Source organism: Mirounga leonina, unplaced genomic scaffold (genome assembly GCF_011800145.1).
Source record: "Mirounga leonina isolate KUSES-001 unplaced genomic scaffold, KU_Mleo_1.0 Mir_171, whole genome shotgun sequence".
In the NCBI taxonomy this organism is placed as follows: Eukaryota; Metazoa; Chordata; class Mammalia; order Carnivora; family Phocidae; genus Mirounga; species Mirounga leonina.
The window spans coordinates 617,043-631,047 of NW_023270436.1; the positions used below are offsets into that span (position 1 = coordinate 617,043).

Below are 14,005 nucleotides of genomic sequence, written 5' to 3' on the forward strand. Positions count from 1 at the left end.
ACACTCCCACGTGTGCACCCACCCCTGGCCTCCACAGCCTGGGCAGGAGACGGGGCCGGAGTCCCAGAGCCGGATGGGTGTCTCTGCCAGGCCCTCTCTCTGTGCAGCGGCTGCACTGTGTGAGCTCCTGGGCCCCACCCCACCTCGGCCCTAACATCAGCTTCTCAGCACCCCGGTGCTGGAAGTGGCCTGGGGCTGCCCCGAGGCCCTTCCAGAACCCGCAGAGGGGCCAGGGCAGGGCCTAGAGGGAGGCCTGAAGTATCAGTATGACTGATGCATACTTTGGGTGAAAGATGTGATTAGATGTGTCTGGAGAAGTGGCCTGGGGCGTACACACCACGCACCCCCCACGGGCCACCTAGACCTTCGTACTGCCACAGAAAGCAGCCAGGCCTCTCTCCTCAGATGCCCGCGGGCCACCTCCTTCTGCAAGAAGCCGTGACTCCACACATGGACCTCCTGAGCCACTGTGGGGTGAGCCCCACTTTCACAGAGAGAGCCACTGGTTCTGAGGACCTTCCGATCAGGTAAAATCACAGAAACAGTTTCTAGCCTGGGGGACTGCCTCTGAAGTCCCATATCTGAGCCCTGTAATGAGAACAGGGCTGGCCTGCGGTATATATGATCAGAAGCACAAGCAGATACTAACTGGGAAACCTGTGGGAACAGCCTGCCCCTCTGGGACACCTGGCTGGGCTGGGATCGGTCTTTCTAATGAGCGCTTATAGTCAAAACAGACAAAACAGGGGGGGGCGGATGGAAGGGCAGACACTGCACAGCAAGCGCGGTGAACCGCCAGCCGCAGACCAGGCGGCGGGCTCCACAAAGGCCTTCCTCTAGGCCCTGCCCTGGCCCCTCTTCGGGTTCTGGAAGGGCCTCAGGGCAGCCCTAGGCCACTTCTCCAGATCCCTCCAATCACATTTTTCACCCAAAGTATGCATCAACCACAAATCGATCACATCGCTTTCTGTAAACCTGTTGTATTTGTTTGTTTGCTTCTTAAACAAACAAAAAACCTAGATTGCTAGAACCCTTGAAATATCAGTGACTGGGCCTCTCCTCTGGCCTGGACTCAACCCAGCAGCATCCTGGCCCCAGGACAGGAGCTCCTGCATCTGGAAGAGGGGGGGAGCTGGGAAGCGAGTCGCCCCCCGCCCAGCAGAAGGTGAGCCAATAGGCGATAGGCCTGGGCCCTGTGCACACGGAGGGTTAACGACACCATGGGCCTTCTGGCTCAAGCGGGCAAGAGGCCTGGTGCGCCAGGATCCAGAGGCGGCCATCTCCACCCAGCCACTGCCCTGAGAATGACCCCAGGCATCCTTGGGCTTCCTGGAGGAGACCCGATGCTGTGCCCCCAAGGGGCTCTTGGTCACAGGACTCAACAATTCCTGCCTTGAGGCATTGCTGGGATATGTCTGGCTGGCCCTTTCCCAGCATGCCAAGGCTGGGGCTGGCCTTCACTTGTTATGCTGACCCCGTGTGAGCCCAGGCCAGTTCTGGAGGCTCATCCAAGCTGAGGCACACACCACCGCAGTTCTGCCCCCACTGAGCCTGCAGTGGGGGTGCTGGCCCTGGGTCCCAGTCGACGCTCTGCCCGAAGCGTGGGGCCTCTGGGTAGGTGCCGTTTCCTCATCTGTAGACTGGGGCAGCAGCTCTGCCCAGGCTGTGGTGACCGCTCTGGGCGAGGGAGAGCCGCAACAGCAGTGACTGCCCCACCACGGGCCAGGGCAGGTCTCCGAGTAGAGGGTTCCTCGGGGCGGACCCCCAGGGCGGGAGGCTGAGGCGAGCGGTGGGCTGGTGTCTGACTTGCAGGATGCTCAGCGCGCTGCTGGTGGATCCACACTAGGAGCCCACAGAATTGGAATGTGCCCACAGGGAAGCGGGCCCTGCCGAGGTTGCAGCAGTAGTCTGGGGTGAGCTGGGACGAGCTCCAGCAGTCCAGGGCCCGGCTGTACCCCTGAGCTGCCGTCTGCCCATAGACCCATCTGTGAGCCCACACAGGCAGGGCGGCAGATGTGGCCGGGCGCACCCCAGGACGCGTGCCTGCACACAGAGGGGCCCTAAAGAGGGGGCATGGCCAAGCGCCGCAGCCCACGGCCCTCGAGGCCCGAGGCAACAGTCCCACAATGAAGCCCCCAGCGCCCCCAGTAGCAGCCGGGCCCCTGGACCCTCCCTGGACCACAAGGGGATCTCCATGCACGTTGCTGAAATCAATGGTTACATTTTCCTGTAGCAATTTTATGGGGCTACTTTTAGCTCCCCCAGAACATTACTATGCAGTAACAATACGATCTCTACCTGCACTTCAGTAAACTAACCGCGCAGAGAGAAAAGTAATGAGAACTGGCAAACCCAGACCCAGACTGACTGAGAGCTGAGGCTGCTAGGTCCGATGTGGACAGGGCCTTTCCAGGCTCCCAGATCCTGCAGGCCGAGGCATGGCCACACCCCTCCAGCCAGGAAGGTGCCCCCTCCGCTCCTGGAACTGCACTGGGGCCTCTCCCCCAGCACCTGGGCCTGAGCCCCCAGCGTCACACAGGATCTACCCCTCACTGCCAAGCACCGGCACTCTCTCGGCCCACCTGACCTCCCCACCCCAGCCCACGTCCCTACCTTCCCACCCTGCATGGCTGAGGCTGCCTGTCTCCCAGAACCTCTGGGCCTCGGGGCCCCCAGCAGACCTTGCTGGCTCACGGCTCAGTCAACAGTCTTCGTTGTTCCAGAAGCTCAGGCCAAATTCCACCCGCTGCTCACCTGGCAGGCTGTCAGCCCCAACCTGGAAGCCCTTCAGCACACATCCGCCCCAGGCTCTCAGCACAGCTGTTCCCACCACCCTGCTATCTATGTGGCTCACTCTCCTTCACCTGCAAGTTTTCACTCAAACTTCACACCATGCCCCCACCAAGTAAAACCCCAGCCCCAAACCCTACCTACCTTCTGTGCCGTGACCCACCCCCCTCCAGCCCCGGTGACGGAGACTACGTGCACAGGAGTCTCCTTCCATGTGGTCGAGGGGCCTCCCCCCCGGAGGGCACCCTCCTCCCCCACCCCAGTTAGAAAGGAGGCAGCCTGTGTGTCCACCGCCCACCAGCAACTGGCACATCCCCCCCACCCCCAGAGTTAGCCAACTGTCCTTGTCTGGGACTGAGAAGGTTCCCTGGATCCGGGGAAGGCACAGGAGGGCCTGTGGACCGAACAGCAGCATGGCCCTATCACAGACCACCGTCCGCGGCGTCACAGAGAGCTGGAGGACAGGATGGCAGCGGGGGGGGGGGTGGTGAGAGGGTCCCTCTGCCGGGCCCAACCTCCCACCCCGGGCCCCGGCGTCCAGGTGTCGCAAGGCCTGGAGCATCTCCGACACCCGCTGCTGACCACGTCCCCGAGTCGAAGACGGACTCAGAGCCGGCCCCCACCCCGCTGCCCTGCCCCAGCATGAGAGCCACGTCCAGTCGCACCCCCCAGCTGTGATGCTGGGACAGGAGTTCTCCCTGACCTGTCCCCTCCTTAGCTCACACCCACACCAGATAGATACTGCTCCCCATCATCTTCCCACCCCTACAGCCCACCTGCTGTCCCTCCATTTAAGGCATCCTGCTGGAGAGGTCCCTCAATCCACCAGGGCTGTGGCTACCTGAGGGTAACACTGCCCTCAAGGACCATCCCCCGAAGGGCTCACTGACCCCCTAGCTGCTCCAGAACCTTCTGGAACCTGCCTCATGCACCTTGGTCCCTCTGGGTCGATGTCTTGCCAGCTCACAGCACTCCTCCTCAGCACCCTGCTCCTGGGTGCCCACCCACAGTGTGCTCTATGCACTGGAACACCTGGCAGGACCAGCAGGGCTTGAGGACAGATGGTCAAAGACCCAGGAGCTGGGGAGTCGGCCCAGCAGCAGGACTGCCTCGGTCACACCCAGTGCTCAGCACACCAGTGGGGACCCACCTTCCCAGGCTCTGTGAAGACACTCATTCCTTCCTATGTCCATCCAGCCCCCACCATGTGCTGAGTAGTTGTTGGGGCAGAGGAGGTCACCTGGAAACAGAAGAGACCCACCCACCCCATGGCCTGGGACCAGTCAGACATGAGGATGGTGACAGGAGCTCTGGACAAAGGCATGAAGGTGGAGGAGGATGGTGGGCATGGAGCCTGAGGCAAAGAGGCAGCCAGACTGAGGGGCAGGCAGGCCCCGTTCTGGGCCCCCTGCCCAGGTCTGCACGCCACAGACACATCCTCCCATGTCCACGTGTGCACACCGCACTGCGACCCCACACTGTGACCCTTGCTGACCACCCAGGCCGCCCTCTAATCCACACTCGACTAGGATCTTCATGTTCACAACTGCTCTCCTGGCAACTGGGTTTGGAGGTCAGTCTCTGCCCAAGCCCCTCCCAGCCCCTCCACATACAGACTGCTCTGTGTGCTTGCCCATGACTGCCAGAGCTGGCCTCAGGCTCACTGCCCTTCAAGCTCCCCCTCAGTCTCTGGGACTTGCTCAGCTGCTGCTCAGCTGTCACACACGGAGGGGGCCGCCCACGGAGGCCAGAAGCCAGGGCCACTGTTGCTGAAACGTCCCCTGCCTGGGGTGGAGCACAAAGAGAACCAACCTCAGGGTTAGCTCAGAGAAGAACATTGGAGAGGGGATGGGGATGGGGGGCAGGACCATGTGGCAGGCACTTTCAGCTCATCACCCCCACTTCCCAAATGAGGAAACTGAGGCCCAGAGCAGGCAGAGGGACACCTGGGGCCAGGTAGTGAGGAAGAGAAATGAATTTAAACCAGGCGTCTGGACTGGGCTCACTCACTTCACTGTCCTCCTCAGCGGGCTAGAAGCAGGGGAGGCTCACAGGAAGCATCCTGAACTTGCTCCTGGAAGATGGGACTAGCACAGGAGGTGCAAAGGCCCCGAGGCAGCAGTGCCCGGGGCCCCAGGTGAGGGGGTGGCAGGGCCACGCCTCACGGAGAATGCAGGTTCATTCCATGGGTGACAGACAGGGGACCCTGGTTTTACCTGGGAGGCAGGTCTACGTGAAGCCTGACGAATCCCCGCGGTGCTACAGGTACTGAGCGTGAGCCATGCGGCATGTGGAACGGCACGGGCTGAGGATTAGCCAGAGGCCTGCCAGGGTCTGAGGACCAGCATGTGGGGGGTTAGGAGAAAGCTGCAACGGGTAAGGCCAGAGAGCTGATGGGGGTCATGGCAGATCGCGAGGGTCCCTGTGGGGCCTCTAGGTCTGACTTTCGGCATCGCTGCACATGAGACTGGGCTGTGGCCTCCCGCTCCTCCTTGGCAAAGGGGTACAAGTGGCAGCCATCCAACAGGGCCACTCATGTGTCCTGCACAGACGTCTGCTCTGCCCCCACACCTACCTGCTGACACCCTGCTCTCAGCAGAGAGCTTGTCTGGGGCCCACAGGCGCCTGCAGTCCGGTCGGCCTGTTAGGTGGCCCCGTGCTTGCCACCTGGGTGGAGTCCAGGGAGCAGTGCCCACCCCAAACAGCTGCACCAAGGAAGAAGCACAGCTGGGGTCCCTGAGATGCCTCACTAGGCGGAATCTAAGCTGGACAGACGGTGTGGGTGGGGGAGGCATGGATGTGCCCCGCCAGGCCAGCCTGGCCTTTCTGCCGGGAGTTCCCTCCCCTACATAGACACACGCACCCACCCCCGCACCCCACACATGTGCACACACACTGACTGCAACTGGAAAGACAAGCAGGGGTGGTGTACATGCTGGGCTGGGGACCAGGTTCCGGAATCAGCTCTCCCCCACACGCAGCTTCAAACAGAAGCCTGGTACACACCGTCCTGCGGAGCTGAATAAGGCTGGTAACTCGTTGGCGAGTTTTCTTTCTTTAGCTACTCGGGCAAACCGGGGCACCAGAACAATCTCCACATGAAACTTGAACCAGATACCACGTTTGCCCAGAGTCCCCAAAGCACTCAATTCCATGTGGCTTTCATATTCTGGCTCCCAAGGGAAAAAGCGCCTTGGGTGCCCGTGGGGCCCCAGCCCAGCCACCTCATCGACCTTCTCCAGGCGTCCCAACCTGGACGTCCCACCCAGCCCTGCCATCCTCCTGGGCTAGTCCCTGCCGGGCACCTCCCTAGCACCTTCCTGGCCTATGCAGCCTCCTTCCGAGCCCCCAGTCTCCCTTCAGGCACTCGCCAGTCAGGTTACCTGTCTGCGTCCTGTCTGAAGCCAACCCAGCAGCTGACAGAGTCTGGCACGTGGCTGGTGCTCAATAAATGATCAGTGAGTCAGGATAGGAGAAATGGGTCTGAGCACTCCCTGCTGCCTAGAGGTCACTTCTAGAGGCCTACAGCCCCACATGTGGGCCTGGCCTGCCCTGTGGCAACCACTGCCTGGGCCCCAGTGAACAAGAGGCACTGAGAAACCATCCTGAACAACAGTCCAGGTGAGAGGGGGCTGCCACGGCTGCCACGGCTTGGTTTATCTAACCCAGTGTTGGAGAGCTCTGCCTGGGACATGGTCTGGCTGCCCAGGCTTCTGGGAGGCCTCATGGAGGAGGCTGCACCTAGGGCTCTAAGCAGAGAGCATGGGCAGGTGACCATGGCCTGGGTGGTGTGGCCATGGCTGGACTGACCAATGACTCTTCCACCCCAGCAATTAGCAAAAGCCTGGTGCCTTGGGTTCCCCCTGTTTCCCTGACAGGGCTGCCCACAGCCCCCACCTCTGGGAGCTGCGTGCAGAGCATGTGAACTGCAGGGGTCGGGGCCAACACCACGGTGGCCCCCAGCAGGTGCCCTGCCCAGTCCCCATGCATTTGTTACTGCTCTGGCCGCCCTGAGAGGATGACATGCCCAAGCCCACGGTGGGGGTGGTGTCCAGACTCCAGTGTCCTTCCTCCAGAAGGCAGCCACTGCCCACCGGAACAGGATGCAGGGGGACAGGGCCTGAGGCCTCACCACCTGCCAGCTCACAGGCAGTCCTGCTTGGCAGCAAGTGTCCTAGGCCAGCCTGCTCCGGGGTGGGGGTGGGGGGGTGAGGGGCGCCCTGCTGACCCCGTTTCCAGCAAGCTGGTCCCATGGATCCCTTACTCAATACCTTCCTCCCCACCACAAACGGAGCTGACTCGGGTCTCTAACTGGCCATCAGCAAAGGAGGCTGGAACACTGGGACCCCAAGTGTGGAGAGGAGTGGACGATTCCTATGCCATTCGGACTGTTCCAGAACACAAGAAAAAATGCAGCAGACACAAGACAATCTCAGACTAATTTTATGTAAGAATATAGTGCTAAAAACCCAACTGAAATATCAGCAAAGCAACCTGACACAAGACTGCCGACATGGCCTGGAATTCAGGGATGTCACCAGGTCCAGAGAAGGATGACGATCCTCACAAGGGGCGCGGGTCAGGCTCACTGCTCACTTCTGGTGCCAGTCCAGACACTTCCCAGGTGGGACACCGTGTCCACGTGAAAGATCGCACACAGCCGTGCTGAGTCAGGGGGAGGCAGGAGAGGCCCACCGGAAAGGATGGGGTAGAGGTGTTGACAGAGGCCACAAGACAGGAAAGGAGATGAGCAGTGACAACGCTATGTTCTCAGCAGACGCCACAGTGGCCAGTGAGAAACCTTGGAGACTCCACTGGGCAGGTGTCAGAACTGACAAGGGAACTTGCTTGTGCCCAGGCATGAGCGCGGCGGCAGCCAATCAGAAAGCAGAGTGACCGAGGCGTGAGGCAGACCAGTGGGCAACGGCGCAGACCCTCAGCAGGAAGAGGCCTGGTGCCACAACTCAAGAACCGCCTCCCCATGTACCAAAGTGAACAGCACACCACCGCAGAGCACCAGCCACCCAGCCCCAGACCTGGGAGCTTCTCCCTGGAAACAAGCACGTGCTCAAGGAGGTTCTGGGTAGGGAGATGTCCTCAAGGACACCAACACTGCTGGAGTCTTCGTGGGAGGGACAAGGAACAGAGACTAAGCCGGAATGGGTCAGTGGTGGCCCAGGCACAGGGGTGAAGGCTCCCTGCCAGGGAAGGGGGCTATGTGACCAGTGAGTCACCCTGACACTTGGGGAAAGAATCTTCCGGGCAGGGGACAGAGCAGTTAGCAAGGGCCAGAAGCGTGCCCATGCGCATGTCTGAGGATTCTCCGACAGGAGTGTTGGAAAGGGGGGCTAGATGTGGCTGGAGCTACAGGAGTGAGGGCTGCAGTGGGGCATGAAGGGGGCCACAGCAGAGCAAGTACTGAATTGCAAGTTTAGACCAGTGACAGGCCCAAGAAGCCAAAGGGGTGCTGGGGACAGAGGCCAGTTCTATGAACTCATGAGCGTTTGCTGCCTGCTCTGGTGTGTGTGTGTGTCGGGGGGTGACTGTCCTGCAGTGGGCCCAGGACAATGGATAGAGGACATAAGGGCCTATCCTTGAGCTACAGGATGGGGTTTCACCGTGCGTGACCAAAGGGTCACATGTAGGCCTGTCCTCTGCTCTGTCCAGGCCACAGAGCTGCTGCCCCGGATGGGGTCTGGAGCACAGACATACGCAACACAAGAGGTTTACACAGGTACCCCAGCAAGGACACAGCACACACGTGTGTTCCCACGTGCACACACACCTGGGACATGGACCTACCACCCCCACGCACCTGCTGTGGACTTGAGACTGTCTAGAAACTCAGAGTGGGGGCAGAGGAAAGGAGCACTGTGGCCTGCCACAGGGGTGCCCCCATGGCCATGCTGCCCAGTCTGGGCAAACCCAACCCGTTGGGAGGTGAGGCTCCACCTCACCCGCAGTGAGGTGCGGTGCAGCCTCCAGGCACTCAGTGGAAGGGTGGAAGTGGGGAGACATGGGTCTGCCACCTTTGCCGCCATCAGTCCCACACAGCCCTCACAGATGCTGGGACACAGTGTGGGCAGGACAGACAGACAAACTGAGGCCCAGAAGCCACAAGCACTGTGTCTGTGATCCCAGCCAAAGAGGAGCAGGGGAGTGGCCTAGGTGATGGAGGCCAGGGACAACAAGCTGGCTCGCAGACACACAGGGCCACCATCAGGAGGACCATGGCTCCACTGCGCTGGGCCACAGTGTGTGAGCATTCACCCTGTGGCTCCACGGCCCATGACAGGCGTGCAGGGACAGAGCAGACTGCTCCCAGCCCGTGAGTAGCCGCAGGCTTTGCAGACCATCTTCGATGCCCACGATGCTCAGAGGGGCCTTCACCAGAGGTCAGGCAGCTGACCCAGGGCAGCACAAGCTCCCATTGTTGCTCCTGCAGCCCAGGAAAGGCCACCCCCTTAGATGTTAGGGAGACCACTGTCCCCTCTGCTCAAGCTCAGATTCCTCCCAAAGAGCATCCAGAAAATGCGACCCAGGTTTGGGTGAAGACTCACGAGATTTCTGTTGTCTGGTGCTATGGTGGGTGGATCCCAGACAGGAACTCCACCCCGGCTTCAGTTTCCTCACCTACCAAGTGGGTGTGTGAGGACAGGGCCCTCAGCAGCAGTCAGTGTCGCCACTGCTCCCATGACAAGCCTTATCACAGCAGAGCACTGACCCACACAACAGGAGAGCCCAGTCCGGGCTCCCACCCCCCCATCAGCAAACTGCTGCTGCCAAGGCAAGGTAGCAGACATCCACCGGGGCGGGCGGAGGAGGCTATGCAAGGGCTTTGTGTTCAGCGGCTGGCGGGGACCCCTTGGAGGGAGCAGCCCCTCCCCCACGGCAGCCCTTAGGCAGAATAAGGGAGCAGACCAATGCTGGCCTAGGCAGGTTCCAGGCTCAGTGTCGTACCCCGTTCCATGACTGCAGGTCAGTGTTCCTGCTCTCTGGGCCTCAGTTTCCCCATCTGGAGAGTAGAGAGCAGCCTGGAGGTGCTCTGGCTGGTGGGCATGGACACTCCCAGCTGATAGCTCCTCTCAGCAGTGACGGTCCTCTGTCCCCCTCCTTGGAGGGCTGGACTGGGCACACATACAGCCCCCCAGATCAAGGCCCCCACAGGCGGGACCAACAGTGTAGGCTTTTACACATGGACAAGAGGGCCACATCCTGGCCCCCCACGCTCCTGACCCTTAGCAACCAGACCTAGCATGATCATGTGCCCCCTGCCTGGGGGGACACTGAACACCAGCTTGCAGAGAAATTACTACCACTGAGCCCCCTGCATGGGCCTGAGGGAGTTCTGGCCCCCCTACACGGCCACCACCATCAGGACTCAGGCAGCCTCCACTGCGTGCCTCGAGGCCCACGGCCCCAGCGTCCTAAGACTGGGAAGAACTTGGTCATTTCCAGCAGAAATGCACAGCACGCCCCTGACATCACCCAAAGCTGGGAGCTGGGCAGCCAGGCCAGGACCACCAGCCCACACAGCCATTCACCTGCTGATGTGGCCACTGGGAGGCCAGGGCAGGGTTTCTCAAGCACAACTGTGTGCAGCAGGTCGCATCTGGGTTCAGGTGTCCGTTTTATGAATTATCAAAGTTAACGTGTAGTGATCTGTGTGGGAAACAGAATTACAGACAGGAAGTCACCCGTTACCACAGCTAAAACTGGGTGTTTTCCTTTTCATTTTTTATTCCTGGATACATGCTTCCTAGACACATGTACAGAGGTGGTACGTAACCCTCTCTTTCAGCAGAAAAAGGAGGGATACAAGACTATACACCGGTGTGGTTCTATCTGCACAACATACTCCGAAAAGGCCAGAAGCTGGCCAGAGTAGTTACTGCAGGAGATCAAGGCTGGAACTGAACATTTTTTCGAGATATACCTTTTCACTGATACCGATCTTTGAACCAACTGAAAGTGTCTCGCTGTTCTGAAGCAAATTAGCAAAGCACCACACAGACGCCAAACCAGAAGGGTGGTTTCCACCGCGTACACGTGCCTCTCGAGAGGTGGGCAGCGCACAGACAGAGCCTGAAGGGGAAGCGCTGGGGCCCAGGCGTGCACGCACCCCTGATGAAGGGCTGGGAGGCACACAGTAGGTCTGCTGGGCTCACCCAGGCTCTGCCTGCAAAGTGGACCTCCCAGGAGACCCAGGGGCTGGCACAACCTGACCTGTGGCCATAGGTTCCTTTGCCATTAGGGAGGAAGGGTCAGGAGGACCTCAGTTCTGCCCTGGCCTGTCCCCCAAGGGCCTTGCCGTCATCTCTGGAGACAGAGATGTCACAGGAACCAGGACAGCAAGAAACATCCACCTGTCCCCAGTGTTCCTGGTCAATGAGAGCAGAGGAAAGGCGCCCCTGTCCCCCCACCACACCACAAGACCGCCGTGCTGCCACCTGCTCACTGTTCCCACCCTGCTGAACAGAGTGAGAAAGCTGACGGAGGACCGGCGCTCAGATGTGCAACCCCTGCCCGGCCCACGGCCCCTGCACCCCCTCAGCTCAGACAGCAAGCTCTAGCCGTCCAACTCCATGCCCAGGGCCTTGGACACACTGTGAACCTGGCCAGACCTGGGAGCCCTCTCCTCAGCCAACACCACCACTGTCACATGTGTGTGTCCCCAGCATTTCACAGAAGTGGCCTGTGATCCTCTCAGCCACCCGAGACAGAGACTCATCCCCCCTTCGGGGCAAACACAGGTGCACAGGGAGGTGCTGGAAGGGTGGGGTCAGGGACCTGCCTAGGGCACGGGGGGCGGGGGAGGCTGCACCCTCAGGACAAGGGTAAGGAGGACTCGTGGACACTGGCACTCTCAAACCTCCTGAGCCAAGTCTACACCTGACATTTGGGTGTTATGCCCTGGGGGTGACAGCTGCTCACATCCCCATGCCACGGCAGCCCTGGCAAAGCTCTGACACTGGGCAGGGAGGGGAGGCTTGATGTTCATGGCACTGGGCCTCAGTGTCCCCATCTGTACAGTGGAGTCTGAGGACAAGCAGACTCAGAATCGTGCTACACTCAGTGTCCTGACGAATTATCTGAACTCTGGGGAAAACCATTACGCTTTAGTAAGAAATGAGCCCAAACAAGAGAACCAATCTAGAAGTTATGACTTGTGCGGAAGCCCCGTACTTTCCAAGGCAGGCGGGTCCCTCCCTGGCTCAGTAGGGCAGAAAAAGGTGCATGGTGACGCGGCTGGGTGAACACCAAGAAGACAGCAGACTCAGTCTCACTATGGCCTGACCGGGGCTGCTCAGAGTCTGCAGAAGCCCCCACCCCCGAGGCTGCACTGAGTATCCCCGCTGCCGGAGGGGTGTGGCCAAGGCTGCTGCGGGCTCGTTTCAGCAGGGGTGCAGTGAATTCTGGCACAACCTTCCTCAGAAGCAATTTCCCCTCTCACCTGTTCACTGCACAAACACGTATGGGGCAGGGGGACCTCACGGAGGGCACACAAGACAGACGTGGTGCCTGCTCTCTTCCAGCTTACAAGTTCTGGTGGGGAGAGAGCCCGTCTCTAGATGCCTTCCGAGAGAGTGGTCACGGACAGGAAGGAAAGCGAGCGACGGGCGGGGTGGGGAAGAAGGGGTGCTGCTTCAGAAGGTTACTAGGGAGGCCTGAGTAACGTCTGTGCTGAGACACGAGGGCTCCAAACAACCTTGGCAGAGGGGACAGAGGTCCAGAGGCCGCGAGGCGGCAGGAAACCTCAGGGGGGCCAATATGCTGGCACAAGAGGCCAGCATGCAGGGCCTTGGAGACCACAGTCAGGGTTCTGTTTTGTGCCCACCTGGCAGGGCAGGTACACATCTGGAAGGTGGCTGGAGTAACCACTCTCCAAAGCTGCGGCGCAGAACTTGGCCACGCCTTCCCAGTTCAGAGCTGGGGCACGTGCCACCCCCCAAGGTGTCCTAGCTGGGGACCCCTTAATCCGGGAGCCATCTAGGGCCCCCCAGGTGTACACAAAGAGGACCGGAGTGGGGGTGGGGGAGCTGTGTGGTTGGCGTAAGTGCCCCACCTACACATGCACCTGCCCAGACAGAAAGCAGCACACCTGTCCCTGGGCCACGTCCCTCTGGCTGCCAGCACCCGACCCCGAGGCTCTCCACAGACCTGGCCCACCTCAGGGAGAGGACCCACTGCAGGGATCTGCAAGGGAGGCACTTCCTCTCTCCCCAAGCTGAGCCTCTGACTGGGGATCCCAGGCCACTGGCTCCCAGGCTCCAGGAAAATGGGGGGGGGGGCGTTAACTGAGCAATGTCTGGGACCCCCAAGCCCAGCAGATGCTGGCGGCCCCTAGTAAGCGGGGCATGGGGCCCCTGCGGGGCAGGGGGGCTGGCTGGCTGAGGCTGGCAGGGCTGTGGGATCTCGCCAGCACTTCTACCCAGTTTAGGAGGCCGTGGTCCCCACCCACCCCACTTGCCAAATCTCTGACAGTCAGTACGCACTTCCTTCTCAACTCACCTGGGCTCACGCAAGAAGGGCGGTTATTTGCTCAGCAAATACTGCCCAGGACAGCTCAGCCAGACAAGCGGTAATTCTGCCACCCTATTAACTAACCGGGGGAACAGCCGTCAGGAAAGGGGTCTCAGAAATCCCCCCCGCCCCGCCGTCCAAACAGAAACCTCAAGGAGGAGAAGAGGAACAGGAAGAACCGCAAGGTCTCCCCTCGGCCTCCGCCTTCACCACGACCAGCGGAGCTCACCTCCCTGGCACGTCCTGAGCCGAACACAGCGGTATTTTGGAAGGAGAGCAGCGGAAACAAGGCGTGTGTGCAAGCAGACGGCGCTCGGCCGGACGGTGCGATCAGACTCTTCCCCCAGCCGCTCAAGACTCGCGCCCGCCGGCGCCCCCGCGGGCGGCCGGGCAGCCCGAAGGGTGGGTGTGCCGCCGCCCCAGGAGCCCCCGCCCGCCGCCCCACCTACCTCCAAGGCCTCGAGCGTGCTGAAGCTGGCGATGGCGAAGCCGTCGATGACCTCCTCCTCCTGCGAGCTGGACTCGCGGCGGCGGCGGCGCGGGGGGCGCGCGGCGGCGGCGCGGGGCGCGGGCGCGCGGGGCAGGCCCGCGTTCTCCTTGCCGGGCCCGGGCTCGGTCTCGTCGCCCGACGACGCGCTCCGGTCGCGGGCGTCGCGGGCCGCCTCCCGACGGCGGCCGCGATCCCGCTGCG

The 14,005-nt window shown here is 61.1% G+C and overlaps 1 protein-coding gene across 3 annotated transcripts in view; it reads right to left on the bottom strand.

The window, feature by feature from the left end:
• FBRSL1 (fibrosin like 1) overlaps positions 1-13,967 on the bottom strand; it is a 62,804-nt gene extending 48,837 nt beyond the window's left edge. For 2 of the 3 annotated variants that reach the window (XM_035016782.1, XM_035016783.1), the window contains exon 1: positions 13,764-13,850. The gene's annotated coding sequence lies outside the window, so the exon portion shown is untranslated. Of the gene's footprint in view, positions 1-13,763 lie in introns of all 3 variants that reach the window. The other variant, XM_035016781.1, reaches the window with a different exon arrangement.
• Between the last annotated feature and the right edge of the window lie 38 nt (positions 13,968-14,005).